The sequence below is a fragment of the Myotis nattereri genome (assembly GCF_964212035.1).
Source record: "Myotis nattereri genome assembly, chromosome: 9".
NCBI classification, from domain to species: domain Eukaryota; kingdom Metazoa; phylum Chordata; class Mammalia; order Chiroptera; family Vespertilionidae; genus Myotis; species Myotis nattereri.
The window spans coordinates 6,256,133-6,275,562 of record NC_138084.1 but is presented as its reverse complement, the minus strand read 5'-3'; the positions used below and the strand labels follow the sequence as shown (position 1 = coordinate 6,275,562).

General features: G+C 52.9%; 1 pseudogene across 1 annotated transcript; it reads left to right on the top strand.

Annotated features, from left to right (window-relative positions):
• Window positions 1-10,754: 10,754 nt before the first annotated feature.
• On the top strand, window positions 10,755-11,459 carry LOC308524866 (actin, cytoplasmic 1-like; annotated as a pseudogene). The gene has a single exon. The product of its transcript is annotated as an actin, cytoplasmic 1-like (transcript).
• Window positions 11,460-19,430: the final 7,971 nt, after the last annotated feature.

Genomic DNA, 19,430 nt, shown 5'->3' with positions numbered 1-19,430 from the left:
AACTCTCTATCCCTCTCCCTTCCTCTCTTTGAAAAAATCAATAAAATATATATTTTTAAAAATAACAAAAAAACACCCTTCAATGAACAGAAAAGCGTGCACACGTGCACCAAAGACAGGGCCTACGCATGTCAGCAACAGGCAGGTGTGAAATGCATTGTAGCACAGTCACATGGCATACCACTCGGCGATGGGGAGACAAGACTACCGCGGGCGGCAACAAGGTGGATGAATTTCGCTTGTCATGTTGAGCGAAAGAAGCCAGACACGAAAACACACATTGCATGATTCTGTTGACAGGAAGTTCAAAAAAACAGGCAAAACTACTGGCTACTGTTCCCAGTCAGGATGGGCATTACCCGTGGGTGGCGACTGGAAGGGGCCTGCAGGGAGCTCTGGGGTGCGGCTCATGTCCCGGCTTTGACCTCAGTGCTGGTCCCTGGATGTGGTCACTTTGTGAAAATGCCTGATCTCGCACAGCTATGATTTGTGTACTTCTCTGTGTGTGTGATTCCCTTCAATACAACTTACAGCCCTGGCCGGGCAGCTTGGTTGTTAGAGCGCCGTCCTGATAAACCAAGGTTGCAGTCCCCAGGCAGGGCACATGCAAGAATCAACCAATGACTGCGTCACAAGTGGAACGACAAATCAGTGTTTCGCCTCTCTCTCTTTCTCCCCCCCCCCCATTATCCCTTACTCTCGCTCTGTAAATCAATCAATAAAAAATATACAACTTAGAAAAACAAAAACTTCGGATGGCTGCCCGCCGCACCCGAATAGCAGCCAAACTCCTGTGGCCCTGTTGGCCGCCCTGACCTGTCATGCCACCCTCCTCCTCACTCACCCACCTGCCACCTCAGACCTTCTGGTGTTCCTGACACCTGCCAAGGCGTTTTCCACCTCAGGAACTCTCACTTGTTGGTCCCTCTGCCTGGAAAGCCTTTTCTCTCTTCTCGCCAAGACTGCTTCCTCCGTCTCCTGTGCGTCACCCTAAGGAAACCACCTCTTCAGAGCGACCCTCCTGACGACCCACCAGCCACAATCCGCAGTGGCTTATTTGTTTACAGCTCATTTTCTGCATCTACCACTGGACTAATTATCACAAACCCGAGGGACGTTTGCTGTGTGCCAGGCGCTCTTCTAACAGGTGTCAAGGCATTGAATCCTTGACCCCCCTGGGGAGGTGCTATTCTGAGTCCTATTTTATAATTAAGGCAATTGGGGCTCAGAAAGGTTATATAACTTGCTTGTGGCCACAGAACTGGAAAGTAGCAGAGCCGGGAATTGAATCCATGCATCTTGGCTTTAGAATCCCTTCCTTTAATTCTACACTTGGACAGATCTTGTCTCTCTTCTTCGCTGTGGTATATCTGGGACAGTGTTTGTGGTGTGAATGAATGAATGGATGGTGAATAAAGTGCTAGTGGGAAGTCGGGGGAGGCTTGGATCTGAGAGTGGGTGTTGAGGAGAGCGGGTAGGCTATGGTGTCTGGAGTCCCAGTCACCAGGGAAGCAGGGACCTGATAGCAGATGGATCTTATTGCAGCTGTGCTCAAGGCCAAGGCCTTACCCATGTCTGCTGCTCTCCAAATTTCTCTCTGCCTATCCCCAAACCCTTTCCTGAGCTCTCTGCGCAGGCTTTTCTGCCCCTGCCCTTGCCCTGCCTCCTTGTCAATATGATGTTTCTCTCCAGCTATGAGCTCTCTGGCCCTCCCAGGGTAGTCCAGTCAGGCCTCCCTCACCTCTCCAACTCCCTTCCTCCCACCCCCACCCCTGAGATCCAGAGCCCTCCTTGCCAGCCAGGGAGGAAGGAGCGACAAGACACTGCCGGTCACACAGGGAGAGACTTTATAAAGATCAAAACACCAGACACACAAAGGGATTCTAGCCATGAAAGCGACAGCAGCTGGCACCTGTCGGCATGCTTCACACACTCTTTGTATTCATCATCTCCTTTGAACCTCCAGGTTGAGAAACCCAAGTTCAAGAAAGCTGCAATCACCGGCCACGTGGATCCCACAAGACCTGGCCCCAAATCCCGAGCCCTCTCTCTCCAAGGAGCCCTGCAGCCTCCCTTTGTTCTTGATTGAGGCTCCCACCATCCCATGACTTAGGGCCCCCACCTTGCCTGACTGTCCGCACCCCGGTAAGGAGGTGGCCCCTTGAGTAGCTGTCATCAGCACAGCTCCTTAGAGAGTTTGCCCTCCAGGGATGCAGAGAGCATGAGGCTGTGGGCCTAGGACCCAGGATGGGGGAGTGCTGATGGGGCAGCTGAGGAAGGCCCGGAGGTGCAATGCTGCCCCGGTGGCAGGAGCTAGTTCTCCCAGCCCCAGCCTCAGCCGGTCTGCTTCCCTGTGGCAACTCCCCACCCCAGGGACCATCGGTCTCGGCGCCCGCGAGATACCTGGGCTGCCTTCTTCACCTGCAACTAAGAGCCCTTGGTCAGGGGAAGCTGCCACTGGCCTGAGGGCAGATGCAGGACAGAGGCCCCCATTCCAGCCACCGGTATGTGCCCAGGGCAACCTGTCTGCCTGCCCCTTCCCTGCTGCTGGGTGTCACTCTGTCCGTCTGCCTCTGTGGCTCAGAGGCCCAGGGTTGGAGTGACTCTCCCCACCCCACTCCCAGCCTGATCCAGCTCTCTGGGCCCATGTTCACTGCCTGAGATGGTCCTGCCCTTGCCCCTATCACTGTCTTTGGCAGCCCCAGCCTCCAGGGAATGTCGAATTTGGGCATGTGAGGCCACAAGGGTTCCAGCAGCCTGTGGAGGACAGGACAGGACAGGACACCTAAGCCCATTCGTGACCTCAGACTCCATGTTAAGCCTTGTTGCTGCCTCTCTTTGAGTCAAAACAGCCTAGGGTCAGGCCCGCCCCCCCTGCCCCTCCCCCAGCCAATCCCCGCTATCATCATTCTTTTTTTTTTTTTTAAATATGTTTATTGATTTCAGAGAGGAAGAGAGAGAGAGAGAGAGAAAGAGAGAGAGAGAGAAACATCAATGATGAGAGAGAATATTGATCAGCTATCCCCTATTGAGGTTCAAGCGCGCAACCCCGGGCATGTGCCTTTGACCAGAATCGAACCCGGGACCCTTCAGTCCGCAGGCCAACGCTCTATCCACTGAGCCAAACTGGCTAGGGCTCGCTATCATCATTCATCCTGGATCTCATCCACAAGACCCCAGACTCCCACCATGTCCCAGTTGCCAGGGGCCAGAGGACAGCCTGGCGGGGGCCCCTGCCCCAGTTCCTCTGGTGCTGTGGGAGGCAGAGAAGCTCATCCATGGTCCCTGTGGGCCACGCGTTTCATCCACTCCATCCCCCAGCCCCCCAGGCATCTGCTCTGGGCACATTGTTTGGCCTTCCAGTCACTGAGTGAACAAGACCTCTTTTCTGCCAGCTAGCGTTTTCTATGGCTCGTGGAGGTGAAGGAGAGGCCATTCCTGACCCCTGGCCTTAGGCAGGGATAGTGTAGTGGTTGAATTCTGCCCCGAGGATACGCCCGAGTCCTAATCCTCATCCTTGGGCATGTGACCTTATTTGGAAATAGGTCTTTGCAGAAGTTATTTAATTAAGGATCTCTAGATGAGGTCGTCTGGGATTTAGAGTGGGCCCTGAGTCCCATGACTGGTGTCTTGCTAAGAGGAAAGGGAGGCCCTGGCTGGTGTGGCTCAGTTGGTTGGGCATTGGCCCGTGCACCTCAAGGTTTCTGGTTCAATCAGGACATGTACCACGGCTGCGGCTCTATCCCTGAGGGGAAGGGTGTGTGCAGGAGGTAGCCTATGGATGCTTTGCTCTCCCATCGATGTTTTTCTCTCTAAAAATAAATAAAAATAAAAATTTTTTAAAAAGAGAGAGAGATCACAGACATCGAGACCCAGGCCCAGAAATGCCAAAGGTGGCCAGTCACCACCAGAAGCTGGGAGAGGCCTGGAGAGAGTCTACCTCAGGCCTCCTCTGGAGGAAACCAATGCTGCCCACACCTTGATTTCGGGCTTCCGGCCTCCAGAACTGTGAGAGAATAAATGTCTGTTGTTCTAAGCTGCCAGGTTTGTGGTCATTGGTTACAGCAGCCCAGGAGCCTAAGACGGATGTCCCGAGCCTCTGCCAAGGGTGCTGAGCAGAGAGCCATGGCAGCCCGGGGCACCATGGCCCTGGCACGGGGGTTAGACGAGGCTTTGCGGCCAAGGTCATACTTCATGGGCCTGTAACCTCGCCAAGAAGTGATAAGGACATGTTAGGACCTCATAGGCGAGGGCCTAAGGCAGGACCATTTGGCGTGTTGAGTGCCCAGCTAACTGGCTGGCAGGTCCTCAGCCCAGGGAGGGAGGGGGTTGTGGCAGGAGCCTAGAAGGGTGAATGGAATGGGCCCAAGGGCTGAAGGCTTTGAATTGCAGGGTTGGAGCAAAGAGAAGAGAGGTAGAAAGGTTCTGGATGGTTTCCTCGGCTCCTGGGAAGCCTGCAGGGAAAAAAGCAAGAAGGGGCAATGCAGGGGGGGCCTCTGAGAAGCTCCAGGGAGGCAGATATCAGCTCAGCATAAATAAGAACTTTCTCATGGTCAGTCCCTCCCCCACAACTGAGAGCATCCTTGAGAGGTAATGAGCTCCCCGTCAAGGGAGGTGTGTAAACAAGAGTGCCTGCCTGGCAGAGACCTCAGCCCCAGATTAATGTTTGTTGTGGGTGGTCCCAAAGACCCTCTCTATCCTAACACCCTACACGTTGCCCGGCTGGGCCCCTCCCCTCAGCAGCCAGCTTTGGATGTCTCCCTTTCCCGATCCAGTGGTCAATTACACAGAATTACTCTGACTCAAGCCACCCACACCCCCTTTCCTGCCAGACTCCAGAGCCTGTCACCTGTGAAGACATGGGTGCCATCCCTTGAGGCCCAGAACTCAAAAATAGCAGGTCGATTCTTGCCTCTTTCCCCAAAGGAAAGGCTTCAAACCTCCTGGGCTTCAAAACCCCCAAATATCTCCCAAGTGCCTCCTCCCCTCAGGGGAACAATCACTGCAGCTTTTAGTGTGTGGGTACCTGATGCTAAGTATCTCCATCTGTTAACCTCTACAGCCCTCAGAGGCAGCAAGGGGGTTAAGAGCACCACAGTTGCTGTGTGACCTTGGATAAGTTACTTACCTTCTCTGTGCTTCAGTTTCCTCAAACTGCAAGCCAGGACCTGCCTCCACCCCAGGTTGGCAAGAGCCTACAACGTCTGATACCTGGGGGGAATGATTGCCTTCAAAATAGGAAAGGAAAAGAAAATATAAGTTAATAATTGATCATGCACAGTTATTTCGTCAACTAGTAAACTGCTCCTCAACCAAGCGGGATAAAGAATTCTACTTATTTACTGTAAAAGGTGGACTCACTTCTCTGAAGTGTTATGGGATGAGGCCTTCAGTAGTGGGAAGGACCCAGGGCCTAGGAGAGTCTTAAATGGCCCTGGCCCTCGAATTCTTTCCCCTCTTTCCCAGGCCTGGAATTCCCTTGGCGTAGCCTTTTCCAGGGCGTGAGCACCATTGCCAATAGGTCCCTGTTAAAATAGGGCATTGCCAAAACCGGTTTGGCTCAGTGGATAGAGCGTCGGCCTGCGGACTGAAAGGTCCCAGGTTCGATTCCGGTCAAGGGCATGTACCTGGGTTGCGGGCACGTCCCCAGTAGGAGATGTGCAGGGGGCAGCTGATCGATGTTTCTCTCTCATCGATGTTTCTAACTCTCTATCTTTCTCCCTTCCTCTCTGTAAAAAATCAATAAAATATATTTAAAAAAAAAAATAGGGCAGAATACATCTCCGAACCCTCCCCAGACCCTGAGCCACAGCTGAGGCGGCTCTCCCTCAGGGCACCCAGGTGGCCCTCCCTCAGGGCACCCAGGGGGAGGTGTCAGGACCTCATGGGCACGAGCAGGATGCATGGCAGCCGCAGAAAGCATTCGGAGGTGGTGGCAGGTGTCACCAGCAGGGAGCTGGGCAGTCAGCTGACACAGCCGGAACAATCATAGCAAGACAGAGGGGCATGAGCTCAGGGCTTGGCACACAGCCCAAGAAGAGCCGGGGGACTGGCGGGTGGCTGGGGCTTGGAACTGCCCACCTCCAGCTAAATCACGAGGCCGGCTGTCTGGACACGCATCCCCAGCTTGGCTCTAACCTGTCCTGCCCACCCCTCTGGGCCCGCACATCAGAGCTGGAGCCTGGATTTGGGCAAGGTTGCTCGCTCCAGAAATCATGCCATACCCTCCCCCTCACGGGAGCCCAGGATAGAGTTGGCACGGATGTGTCCACGGGGGAAGCATGAATGAGTGACGATTCTTCTTCAGGGTAATTCTTAGGACTCTTCTATTTCTTTCTCTAGCCTGGGAGGTGGCAAAGTATTTTCTCTAAATGTCTCGGTAAGCCAGAAATCACAGGTCAGATATTCTCATTGTATTTTCTCACCTATCACTCAGCCTCTCGTCTACCCTTCACCATCTGTCAGGCCACACACGTTAAGCTTCAAACACTAGCCCTACTAACTATTCCCCAACACACCAAGCTCTTTCTTACCTCTAAGCTTTTCCTCAATGCCATTTCTTTTGCTTGGAATGTCCTCGATCTGCTTCTCTCCATACAAACTCCTCTTCATCCTTCAAAACCCTCTCCTGTGAGGCCTTCCATAATTGCTCCACCAAGTCAGTCACTCTCCTCTCCCACAGTACCGGGACCCTCCCTCTAGTACATCACGTACATCACAGTGTGTGTCCTGGAATTACTTGTTTCTGTGCCTGTCCCTACTGGGTGCTGGCCAATTGAAGTGTGGATACCATGTCTTATTAATCTCCCGATCCTTTAGGTCAGGGGTCCTCGAACTTTTTAAACAGGGGGCCAGTTCACTGTCCCTCAGACCGTTGGAGGGCCAGACTATAGTTTAAAAAAAAAACTATGAACAAATTCCTATGCACACTGCACATATCTTATTTTGAAGTAAAAAAACAAAACGGGAACAAATACAATATTTGTATTTGCATGTGGCCCGCGGGCCGTAGTTTGAGGACCCCTGCTTTAGGTGCTTTGTCGATATTTAAAAATCAAAATCTCAGATTTATGAAGGCCTTCAGTGCCAGGCGCAGCTCTCAGTGCATTACGTGTATTGACTCATTTAACCTTTCAACACGCCCACTTTACACATTCAGCAGCTGCGGTTAAGGAATGTGGCCAACAAGATATGGAAATAACCTAAGTGTCTGTCGACAAGTGAATGGATAAGAAAATGCAGTATATACAGGGGTGGGCAAAAGTGGGTTTACAGTTGTGAGTATGAGAAAGTTTATTCTTGTGTTTTTATTTATTTATTATTGTACTAGAGGCCCGGTGCACGAAATTCGTGCACTTGGGGGGGGGGCGTCCCTCAGCCCAGCCTGTGCCCTCTCGCAGTCCAGGAGCCTTTGGGGGATGTCCAACAGCTGGCTTAGGCCTGGGAGCGGGCCACAGAGGTGGGAGAGGCTACCGCCACTGTGCTTGCCAGCTGTGAGCCCAGCTTCTGGCTGAGAGACACTTCCCCTAAGGCAGCGGTTCTCAACCTGTGGGTCGCGGCCCCTTTGGGGGTTGAACGACCTTTTCACAGAGGTCGCCTAAGGCCACCAGAAAACACATATATAATTACATATCGTTTTTGTGATTAACCACTATGCTTTAATTATGTTCAATTTGTAACAATGAAATTAGGGGTCACCACAACAGGAGGAACTCTATTAAAGGGTCTCGGCATTAGGAAATTTGAGAACCACTGCCCTAGGGAGTGCACTGACCACCAGGGGGCAGCTCCTGCATTGAGCGTCTGCCCCCTAGTGGTCAGTGTGTGTCATAGTGACCAGTTGTTCTTGGTCGTTCCACCATTTGGTTGATTTACATATTAGGCTTTTATTACATATGATGATTACTTATTATCATTATTAACCTACTTTTGCCCTTCCCTGTATATACAATGGAATATTATTCAGCCACAAGAAAGGAGGAAATCCTGCCATTCATGACAACATGGATAAACCTTGAGGAAGTTATGCCAAGTGAAATAAATCAGGTAAAGACAGATATTATATGATCTCATTTATATGTGGAGTTGAAATAGCTGAGCTCATAGAAACAGGGAGTAGAGTGGTGGTTGCCAGGGCTGGGGGAAATGAGGAGATGTTGGTCAAAGGGTACAAACTTCTAGGTATAAACGAATATGTTCTGGGAATCTAATGTGCAACATAGTGATTATGGCTAATAAGATTGTATTATACACTTGAAAGTTGCTACAAGAGTAGATGATGTGGCTCAATGGTTTAGCATTGACCTATGACCCAGAGGTCAGGGTTTGATTCATGGTCAGGGCACACGCCCAGGTTTCGGGCTCGGTCCCCAGTAGGGAGCATGCAGGAGGCAGCCAATCTGTGATTCTCTCTCATCATTGATGTTTCTCTCTCTCTCTCCCTCTCCCTCTCTGAAATCATGAAAAAAATTTTTTTTTAAAGAGTAGATCTTAAAAAAGAAATGGTACTTATGTGACATGATGGAAGTATGAACTAAGGCTATGGTGGTAATCATTTTGTAACATGTATTGTACACATTAAACTTAACAGTGTTAGCCCTGGCCGGCTTGGCTGAGTGGATAGAGCGCCAGCCTGTGGATTGAAGGGTCCTGGGTTCAATTCCGGCCAAGGGCACATGCCTGGGTTTCGGACTTGATCCCCAGTGGGGGGCGTGCAGGAGGCTCGCCCCTCAGCTCTAGTTCATTGGCTTCTGTCCAGCGTTGGCTGCTGCTGACCAGGGCCTGACCAGGCCTCTGTTGCCAGATCAACAGGCCACAGCGGGCCCTTTCTGGATCCCTGCCTCTGGGCCTGCACTCGTGCCCTTAGGGAGCCCAGGAAACGTTGGAAGCGCCTCCATCAAGACGGGGTGCAGAGGGCAGGCCTCTTACCTGCCTGTGTTCACCTCAGGCCTGGCTGAGATGCTCGCCCAGCTTTTCTGGGAGGCCAGGGCCTGGGGAGGGGAGCAGGCGGAGTGGATGGGGTATGGAGGCGCATCTCAGGCCCCTAGGGCTGCTCTTCCCACCTGCTGGACGCAGAGAAGGGTGACTGCCTCCCCGGACACCTCCTTCCACCCCAGGCAGTTGCTGGAAACGTTCTGCGAGGAGCCCGCCAAGGCCGCAGCCCTTCATTTCTCACTAACCTCTTCCCCCTCAGAAAGCCCCGCGAAAGCTCCTCCCCAGAGAAGCTTGTTCTCAAAGCGGCCGTTTGCGTTGTGGACTTTGAAAAGCCTTGCGTGCGATCCAAAGCTGAGCACTGACTTCTTTGTTCCCCTGTATCCACCCTCCTAGGGGCCAGCGTGGCAGCCAGGCCCGTCCCTGGCCAGTGAGTGTGCGGAGAGGGTGCGGGCAGGCTGGACAGAGGAGAATAAAAGGAAAAACAAAAACAACCGCAGAATCAAAACAATACTCTTCCACACAGACCCAGTGGAAGCCCCTTCACGCTCTCCGCTCCAAAGGTAAGCCCCTTTTCAGTGTCTGATTTGTGTGTGCGCGTACATGTTTTGCTGTCATTTTTGCCACTTAGAGCCGGCTTGCCTGGGTTCAAATGCCGACGGGGCGCCTCCTTTTCTTTCCTCCCTCCTCCCCAGCGGCGCTCCTCCCGCTCCCTCCCTCTGGGGAGGACAGAGGGAGGGAAAGAGGCAGCACCTCTCGAAACACAGGCTTGACTTGGTTCCCGGGACAGTGACACTACAGAAATCAAGCCATTGACTTTGGGGCACAGAAGATCATAACTTAAGAATTAGGGGTTTTGACTTAACTCACAGTCATCGTAAGTGTTTGCTGATAGCAGAGAGGCCTGGTCTTTCCTGTCAACATGCACACAGCAAACTCAGGCCATCCAGAAACCTCGGATCATGAAGGACACATCCTAGGATTCTGGCCTGTAAGGAAGCGGGAGGAGCCTCACTCACCCATCCCATTACCTCACGGGTCCAGCAACAGCAAGATGGCCCAGGATGCAAGATGGACCAAAATGGGCGGGAAAGGCCTGTCGTCTGCCTCACCTGTGATGCTGCCATGTAACCCTTCAGTCCAAGACCCAGACCACTGGGACGGGGGTTTCTTCAGAGCGGGCGGCCTCGGCTGAGCACAAGCTCAGAGGGGACACCGTGCAGAGGAGTGGGCCACACGGTTCTGGGATGTGCCTCGCGAGGTCGGAATGCTCTGCGTTTGGAGCAGGGGCTTGGAAAACAAGCATTGTCATGGAGCTGCTGAGCACAGAGGGAAGGCCTCACCTACATGTTGGGAATGATGAGCAAAAGAAACATTAAGTGCACGAAGTATAAAGTGTACCATGTCTAGACTCCATGTTGTATCGGAATAATTTTGTGCCAATAAATGACATCAGAGCTTTTAAAAAAAAAAGTTGTTTCAACTTCGCCTGGCTTGTCCTCACTCCTGGAGGGCCTCATGTTCACCTGTCTGTCATCCTCATGGACTGCGCCTCCTTCCCGCCCTCCTCCCAGCGCCGCTCCTCCCTTGCTCCCCCGCCTCTGGGCGTCACGGTGGGCATGGGGCAGAAGGACAGCTACGTGGGCGACAAGGCCCAGAGCAAGCGCGGCATCCTGACCCTCAAGCACCCCATCGAGCCCGGCATCGTCACCGACTGGGATGACATGGAGAAGATCTGGCATCGCACCTTCTACAACGAGCTGTGCGTGGCCCCGAGGCCCCCCCCGAACGCCAAGGCCAACTGTGAGAAGATGACTCAGATCATGTCCGAGACCTTCAACACTCCCGCCATGTACGTGGCCATCCAGGCCGTGCTGTCCCTGTAGCCTCTGGCCGCACCACGGGCATCGTCATGGACTCTGGGGACGGGGTCACGCACACGGTGCCCATCTACGAGGGCTACGCCCTCCCCCATGGCATCCTGCGTCTGGACCTGGCGGGCCGGGACCTGACCGACTACCTCATGAAGATCCTCACCGAGCGGGGCCACAGCTTCACCACCACGGCCCAAGGAGAAGCTGTGCTACGTCGTCCTGGACTTCAAACAGGAGATGGCCATGGCCGCCTCCTCCTCCTCCCTGGAGAAGAGCTACGAGCTGCCCGACGGGCAGGTGATCATCATCGGCAGAGGTGTCCGGAAGCCCTCTTCCAGCCCTCCTTCCTGGGCATGGAGTCCTGCGGCATCCACGAGACCACCTTCAACTCCATCATGAAGTGTGACGTGGACATCCGGAAGGACCTCTACGCCAACATGTACCTGGGCATCGCTGGCAGGATGCAGAAGGAGACCGCCGCCCTGGCGCCCAGCACGATGAAGATCAAGGTCGTCGCCCCACCGGAGCAGCGCAGGTACTCGGTGTGGATCGACGGCTCCATCCTGGCCTCGCTGCCACCTTCCAGCAGCTGTGGATCAGCAAACAGGAGTACGATGAGTCGGCCCCTCCATCGTCCGTCGCAAGTGCTTCTAAGCGGACTGCGGGCAGATGCGTAGCATTTGCTGCATGAGTGGATGAGCCTCCGTTGCCCCTGGCAAAGGCACCTCGTGCGGGCCCCGAAACTAGAGCACGCCTTCAAGAAGAACTTGTCCTTGAAGCCCGTACTGAGCTCAGCACTGGATTGTAGGCCTGGTGGCTGATGGTGACCTGTATTCAAGTTCCCTGTTCCCTTGGTACATGTTTAACGCCGGGTACATACCTCTCATTTAAACCCCTGTACACGCGTCAGTCCCTTGATGGCTGAGACAGAACATGTTTCTTCTGCAGGAAAAATCCAGGGGCCCCGGGAGCCCGTGGGGCCTCCTGTGTGCGGGGCACTGGCCTGGGGGAGCTGGCCTTTCCGGGAGCTCTGAGTGTGGCACGGGCCCTGCCCCGTTACCACTCTGCCCTGCCGTCCCTCCGACGGGGTGGGGTTGGGAGGGTCCGAGCGGTGGGGCCCACTTTCCTTTCTTAGCTGATGTTCCTGCCAGAGCTCCTGGGCGGTTACTTGCCTTGAGTTGGAAAACGGTCTGCATTTCCACCTGTAAATCTTCGTCCTTTTAATTTATGTAAGGTTTTTGTACGCTATTCTTTCAGAAATGACAAATTTTGGTTTTCTATTGTCATGTGAGAACATTAGGCCCCAGGAACGCGTCATTGTGAGGAAAATGAAAGTGCTGCAGTAAGAAAAAAGAAAAAGAAAAAGAAAAAGAAAAAGAAAAAGAAAAAGGCCTCCTTCCCTCCCTCCACCCCTCCCCCCAGCAGCGCTCCCCCACTTGGCTCCCTCGCCTCTGGGGAGGAGGGAGGGAGGAAAAGGCAAATCTCCCCCCCCTCTCTCTCCCTCTCTTTCTCTCTCTCTCTCTCTCTTTCTCATCCTCGGCTGCATTCGAACCTCAGGCCCTTCAAACCCCAGGCCGATGCTCTATCCACAGAGCCAAACCAATCTGTACTCTTCTCCTGCCTTTTTTTTTAGGGCCTAAAGTAGAGGGTTTCAATCACCTCCTTTCTTCTGGTAGATTCAACTAAGACCACTTGTTGAGGTTAAACCACTCACAGTTGCCTCTTGTGGATCACTGAGAGAGAAAGAATTCTATAGGGCCCCTGTAGTTCAATTGTGAAATCCCTGCACAAGGAGAGAGAAAAGGAGAATATGTCATTTCTTTCCATGTCTCTAATATTCAGAAATATTCCCCCGAGAAACTTGGAGAGAAGAGACAGGGAATAAGGTGATGTGTGCCTAGCTCCTGATAAGCCTTCTCAAGCCCTGAAAGAATAACAGGAGAACTCCCTGTGGACTAAAAGGCATCTCTGGTCAGCCTCGGTCTTGAAGAAAGTCTTGGATTAATAGTCCTTTTCCAGAGAGCGGGTTGCCTAACTTAGGGAAGAAGTTGCACCATGGGTATGTTTTCCATCCCATTCCTCTGACCTCATCTTCTTGGATTTCTTCTCCAAAAAGCCAATTGAGCAGTTGTATCTCACACTCAAGCTCAAAAACCTCTCAGATGAGTTGTCACACCTGTATCCTACTCTCACCTCACCCTAGCATAACCACGTGCACACGTTTATTTACATTAAAAGATGGTGAGAACATCAAGAGACAATATTGGGAGAGAGATGGGTATATTGACTACTTCTTATCTCATCCTAATCTCGAATTTATTATGGCAGTTCTTCCAGACACTAGTATTTTGCTGTGCTTTTCTCTGAAGTTTTCCCTGCCCCTGGACTTCACCATGGACTGCACCCACTCTACAGGGACTGTCATGTGTTAAAAGCACAGTGTCACTAATAGAAATAAAGAGTGCCATGCCCCCTCCCCTAAGGTACTCCTTCTAGATGGAGTCTCTCACTGATGGTCAAAGACAAACAACAGGGTAGATCAGCCGTGGGCAAACTACGGCCCGCAGGCCGGATTCGGCCCGTTTGAAATGAATAAAACTAAAAAAATAAAAGACCGTACCCTTTTATGTAATGATGTTTACTTTGAATTTATATTAGTTCACACAAACACTCCATCCATGCTTTTGTTCCGGCCCTCCGGTCCAGTTTAAGAACCCATTGTGGCCCTCGAGTCAAAAAGTTTGCCCACCCCTGGGGTAGATGGATGGTAGAGGGTTCAGTGGGAATGGGTAGCAATTGGAGAAACAAAACCTTAAAAGAATGATTCTTTCTCTTGTTCTTTTCCCTTTCTCTTTTTGGAATGACCCACCTGTTGCAACTCCAGTGTGACTGGTTGAATGAGAAGGAACTGGGATCTTCTCGAAAAAAAGAAAAAAAAATTGTGTAGAGAATTTGCATATAACCTCTGCACATCCGTCCATATATTTTAAAGTGTCTCTGGGTTGCAGTGTGAATACTATGTAACTATTTGTTGTACTGTGTCACCTAGTGTGTGTGCAGGACACAGACCTAGCTACACAGTATATGTCAGCAACAATGTAACTTTCCCCCCAAATATTCCCATCCCAGGTTGATTGGCTCTGGGCATGTGGAGCTGATGGGTCTGGAGGGCCAGCTGTATCCCACTGTGTGGCTGCATCACAAAGTTGTTCCTCATTTTTGTTATCCTATCTAATAAAAGAGAAACATGGTAATTAGCGTACGACCACTACCCTTCCCATTGGCTAATCAGGGCAATATGCAAATTAACTGCCAGCCAAGATGGCGGCCGGCAGCCAGGCAGCTTGAAACTAACATGAGGCTTGCTTGCTTCAGTGAAGGAGGACTCCAACATTCCCCACCTGCCTCTGCAGGCCTCTGAGCTGCAACTCTAAGCAACTATGTAACAAATATACCAGCTAAACAAAACCCCAGAAACCTGCTTTAGTCCGCCGGGCTTCAGCCAGCAGGATCGCAACATTGTAAGCAAAGGCCAGAAACCTACTTTCAGCAGCGGAGGCCTAAGAGCTGGAGCCAAGCCTCAAAGCTCAAGCTGGCCCAGGATAAAAAAAGAAAAAAGAAAAAAAGGAGCGGTTGGGAGCTTCAGTCACCCCCAGCCTGAATACAGCCCTCAGCCCCTCACCCAGGCTGGCCAGGCACCCCAGTGGGGACCCCCACCCTGAAGGATGTGTGACCAACTGCAAACAGCCATCATCCCCTCACCCAGGCTGGCCAGGCACCCCAGTGGAGACCCCCACCCTGATCCAGGACACCCTTCAGGGCAAACCAGCCGGCACCCACCTGTGCACCAGGCCTCTACCCTATATAGTAAAAGGGTAATATGCCTCCCAGCACCGGGATCAGCGGAGCCGCGAGGCCTCCCGGCACCGGGATCAGCGTGACAGGGGTCAGCGCCCAAACCCCCTGATCGCCCTGTGGCTCTGTGTATGACAAGGGGCGGGGCCACAACCTCCCTATCCACCCTGCTCTGTTCGTGACAGGGGAAGGCGCCCCAACCCCCTGATCAGCCCTGCTCTTTGCCTGATAGGGGGGAGCTCCCCAACCCCCTGGTCACCCTGCAGCTCTGTGTGTGACGGGGTAGAGCCATAACCTCCCCATCGGCCCTGCCCTGAGTGTGAGAGTGGTGGCGCCCCAACCCCCTGATCGGCCCTGCTCTGTGGGTGATAGAGGGCGGCGCCCCAACCCTTTGATGGGCCCTGCTCTGTGAGTGACAGGGGGCAGCGCCCCAACCCCCTGATTGGCCCTGCTCTGTGCATGACAGGGGGTGGCACCGCAACCTCCCCATTGACCCTGCCTTGAGTGTGACAGGGGACGGTGCCCCAACCCCCCAATCAGCCCTACCCTGAGCGTGACTGAGGGTGACATCACAACCTCCTGATCGCCCTGCTCTGTGCATGACAGGGGGCGGCACCCCAACTCCCCAATCAGCCCTGCTCTGTGCATGACAGGGGGCGGCACCCCAACTCCCCAATCAGCCCTGCTCTGAGCCCGACCAGAGGCTGCACCTAGGGATTGGGCCTGCCCTCTGCCACCCAGGAGCAGGCCTAAGCCAGCTGGTCGTTATCTCCCGAGGGGTCCCAGACTGCGAGAGGGCACAGGCCGGGCTGAGGGACTCCCCTCCTCCCCGAGTGCACAAATTTTTGTGCACCGGGCCTCTAGTAATAATAATAAAAGCATAATATGCTAATTAGGCCAGATGTCCCTCTGGATGAAGCCAGAAGGGTCGAGCCCCTTGCACAAATTTCAAGCAATGGGCCTCTAGTTATAAATAATGGGGCGACGAACACACTAGCCATGTGCATTTTTATTTTAAAAGTTGTCACCAAAAAAAATAAAATAAAAAAATAAAAAATAAAAGTTGTCACCAAGTTGCCTCCTCTAAAGATTGTACCAATGGATACTTCTGCCAAATTAGCTATTTCCTTACGTCCTTATCAGTACTAGACAGCAGCAATTTGATGCTGAGAAAATGGTGGTTGATTGTTGTTTTAATTTGCATTTCTCTGATTCCAGGGTGGTAGGGCGTCTCTTCCTGGGAATTTGCCCAGTTCCTTTGCTCATTGAGAGGAGTTCTTATGTATACCTTGATTTGCATGTTGCAAGTATTTTCTCCCAGACTGTCTTTTGTCTTTTTTCCTTTCCTTTTCTTTTCTTTTGTTTTCTTTTTATTGATTGATTGGTTTTAAAGAGGGAAAAAAAGAAGGGAGAGAAAGAGAGAGAAACATCGGTTTGTTGTTCCATTTATTTATGCATTCATTGGTTGATTCTGAGCAAGGATCAAACCCACAACCTTGGCATATCAGGACGATGCTCTAACCAACTGAGCTACCCGGCCAGGGCTCTTTTTTCTTTTTAAACACCCTCTTTAGTTTAGAATAGTGTTAGATCTACAGGAAAATTGGGAAAGGAGTACAGAGAATTTCAAAGCCATTTTCCTCTATTAATAATATTACCTTATATTAACACAGTACCATTGTCACAATTAAAATTACCCCGAATTGATATAATATTGTTAATTAAAATCCAAACATGATTTGGATTTCCTTAGTTTTTTACCTAGTGTCCTTCTGTCCCAGGACGCCATCCAGGATGCCACACTGCATTTAGTCGCTGTGTTACCTTAGGTCAGTGATGGCGAACCTTTTGAGCTCGGCGTGTCAGCATTTTGGAAAACCCTAACTTAACTCTGGTGCCGTGTCACATATAGATATTTTTTGATATTTGCAACCATAGTCAAACAAAGACTTACATTTTTGATATTTACTTTATATATTTAAATGCCATTTAACAAAGAAAAATCAACCAAAAAAATGAGTTCGCGTGTTACCTCTGACACGCGTGTCAGAGGTCCGCCATCACTGACTTAGATCCTCTTGGCTGTGGCCGCTTCTTAGACTTTTCGTTTTTGTATGACGGTGGCAGTTTTGAGGGGGGCCAGTCAGCTATTTTGTGGAATGTCTCTCAATTGAGATTTATCTGTTTTTCTCCTGATTAGACAGGAGTGATGAGTTTTGGGGGGAAGACCACAGAGATAAAGTCTCGGTGTTGTCCTATCACTTGTCACTGTTGACGCTGCCTCAGTCACCTGACTGTGAGCTTGTCAGCCTTCTCCACTGCCCAGTTTCTCTTTATTCCCCCATCACGTGTCCCTTAGCTGTGCGTATGGTGCTCATGGGCCTGTGGTGTGGATGAAAGAAGACCCAAACCTATAGAACACTTTTATAAGATTTTTGAAGACATGCCAGCAGCAAGATCTCAACGGAGTGAGAAACAACTCTGGAGAATGGCAGTCTTGCAGCTCATTTTGTGCATTTCATCCAAGGAGAAAACAGGAGGAGGGTCGCCGGAAACCCACTCGTGGTAGATTGACGGGCAGGAGAGAGCAAAGAGGGGACATGCCTGCAATTAGATAAAAGATAAAGGGAGAGCGACATACTTCTTCGCCATCGGGGAGTGCGAGATGGCTAACATTTCACACCCACAGCGTGTGGAGACAGCTGTGGGCACAGAGTTCGTGGTCCGTGCTCCGTGGCCTGTGCTCGGGCGCAGGAGGTGGCGCCCTGAGGCATCTGGAGAAGAAAACGCTGACAAGTCGGAGGTGTGTTGTCCCAAGGCCTGAGAACAGAGGACGGGGCTCATTAAGGTGAAGGTTAGCCTTTGCTGGGGAAGCCTGGACGAGTACCCGCCCGGCTGTCCACTTCAGAACTTGTGATCAGACGGCCCTGTGCGGCCTGCGGTCCCTGAGCTCCTCGGTGTGTTTCATTCACAGCGGCCAGCGCTCCGGCCCGCCTGCCTCGCCCCAGGCTCAGAGCTTCCGCACCGGCTCATTGACTCCTCAGCACAAATCGTGATGCGGGTCCTCTCATTGTCTCCATTTCTTATCTAAGAAAGCAGAATCTTCCCGATTCACCACCCCAGAGCCAGCAAGGGGCAAAGTCAGGGTTCCTGCCCGGCCTGTCCGGACCAGGATGTAACCGCATAGATGTAGAAACCAAGTCAGGAGAGGGGACGCCCGTCCAAGTCCACCCAGCAAGTCGGTGGCTTTGCCCAGGCGCTCCCACAACCAGGCCACGTCTGACCCGCCCCGTCTGGCTGTTCCCCCTCCACCGCCCCCATCATGCCCTGCCCTGGCCTCAGCCCCACCCCGTCTGCCCACTCCTGTCCCTTCTCCGGTTTGTCCTTTGGCCACTCTGGCTTCTAGCACCCCCAGGGGAAGGGACACAGACTTCCCAGCAAATAAACACGCCCACAGATTTCCAAATATACAGAGAGCCGTGCTCCTCCCGCCACAGCCCGGCTTCGAGTCCACACCCGCCCTGCCCCGCTCCCCCTGGGCCGGAGTCTGGGACCCGCGTCCTCGCTGGGAGGCAGGCATCCTCTGTGTGGTGGAGGGAAACCAACAGCCTGTGGTTCGGACACATTGCCACTCTTCACATTTTATGAAATAGTTGTGAACAAAGTCTTCCCAAACTCCACAGCGTCGTCACCGTCAGACAGAGCACTTTCTGAGTCGTCTAACAGGCGTCTCCCTCACACGGCACCCAGCTTCACACCCTGCACCCCAGGTTCACATGTGGGGGCACAGAGCTGTTTGGTGTTAGCTCCACAGTCTCCACTTACAGAGGGGCGGCTTTTCAGAACTATGGATTACGGAGCGATTTGAACACATGCAGAGTTAGGCAGAGTACCCCTTCGCCCAATCTCCCCCACCCAGTCTCCCCCACCCAGTCTCCCCCACCCAGTCTCCCTCACCCAGTCTCCCCCACCCAGTCTCCCCCACCCAATCTCCCCCACCCAGTCTCCCCCTCCCAGTCTCCCCCACCCAGTCTCCCCCACCCAATCTCCCCCACCCAGTCTCCCCTACCCAGTCTCCCCCACCCAGTCTCCCCCACCCAGTCTCTATCACCCAGTCTCCCCCACCCAGTCTCCATCACCCAATCTCCCCCACCCAGTCTCCATCACCCAGTTTCCCCCACCCAATCTCCCCCACCCAGTCTCCCCCACTCAATCTCCCCCACCCAGTCTCCCCCACCCAGTCTCCATCACCCAGTCTCCCCCACCCAGTCTCCCCCACCCAGTCTCCCCCACCCAGTCTCTATCACCCAGTCTCCCCCACCCAGTCTCCAGCACCCAGTCTCCCCCACCCAGTCTCCATCACCCAGTTTCCCCCTCCCAGTCTCCATCACCCAGTCTCCATCACTCAGTCTCCCCCACCCAGTCTCCCCCACCCAGTCTCCCCCACTCAATTTCCCCCACCCAGTCTCCCCCACCCAGTCTCCATCACCCAGTCTCCCCCACCCAGTCTCCCCCACCCAGTCTCTATCACCCAGTCTCCCCCACCCAGTCTCCCCCACCCAGTCTCTATCACCCAGTCTCCCCCACCCAGTCTCCCCCACCCAGTCTCTATCACCCAGTCTCCCCCACCCAGTCTCCCCCACCCAGTCTCCATCACCCAGTCTCCCCCACCCAGTCTCCATCACCCAGTTTCCCCCTCCCAGTCTCCATCACCCAGTCTCCATCACCCAGTTTCCCCCACCCAGTCTCCCCCACCCAGTCTCCCCCACC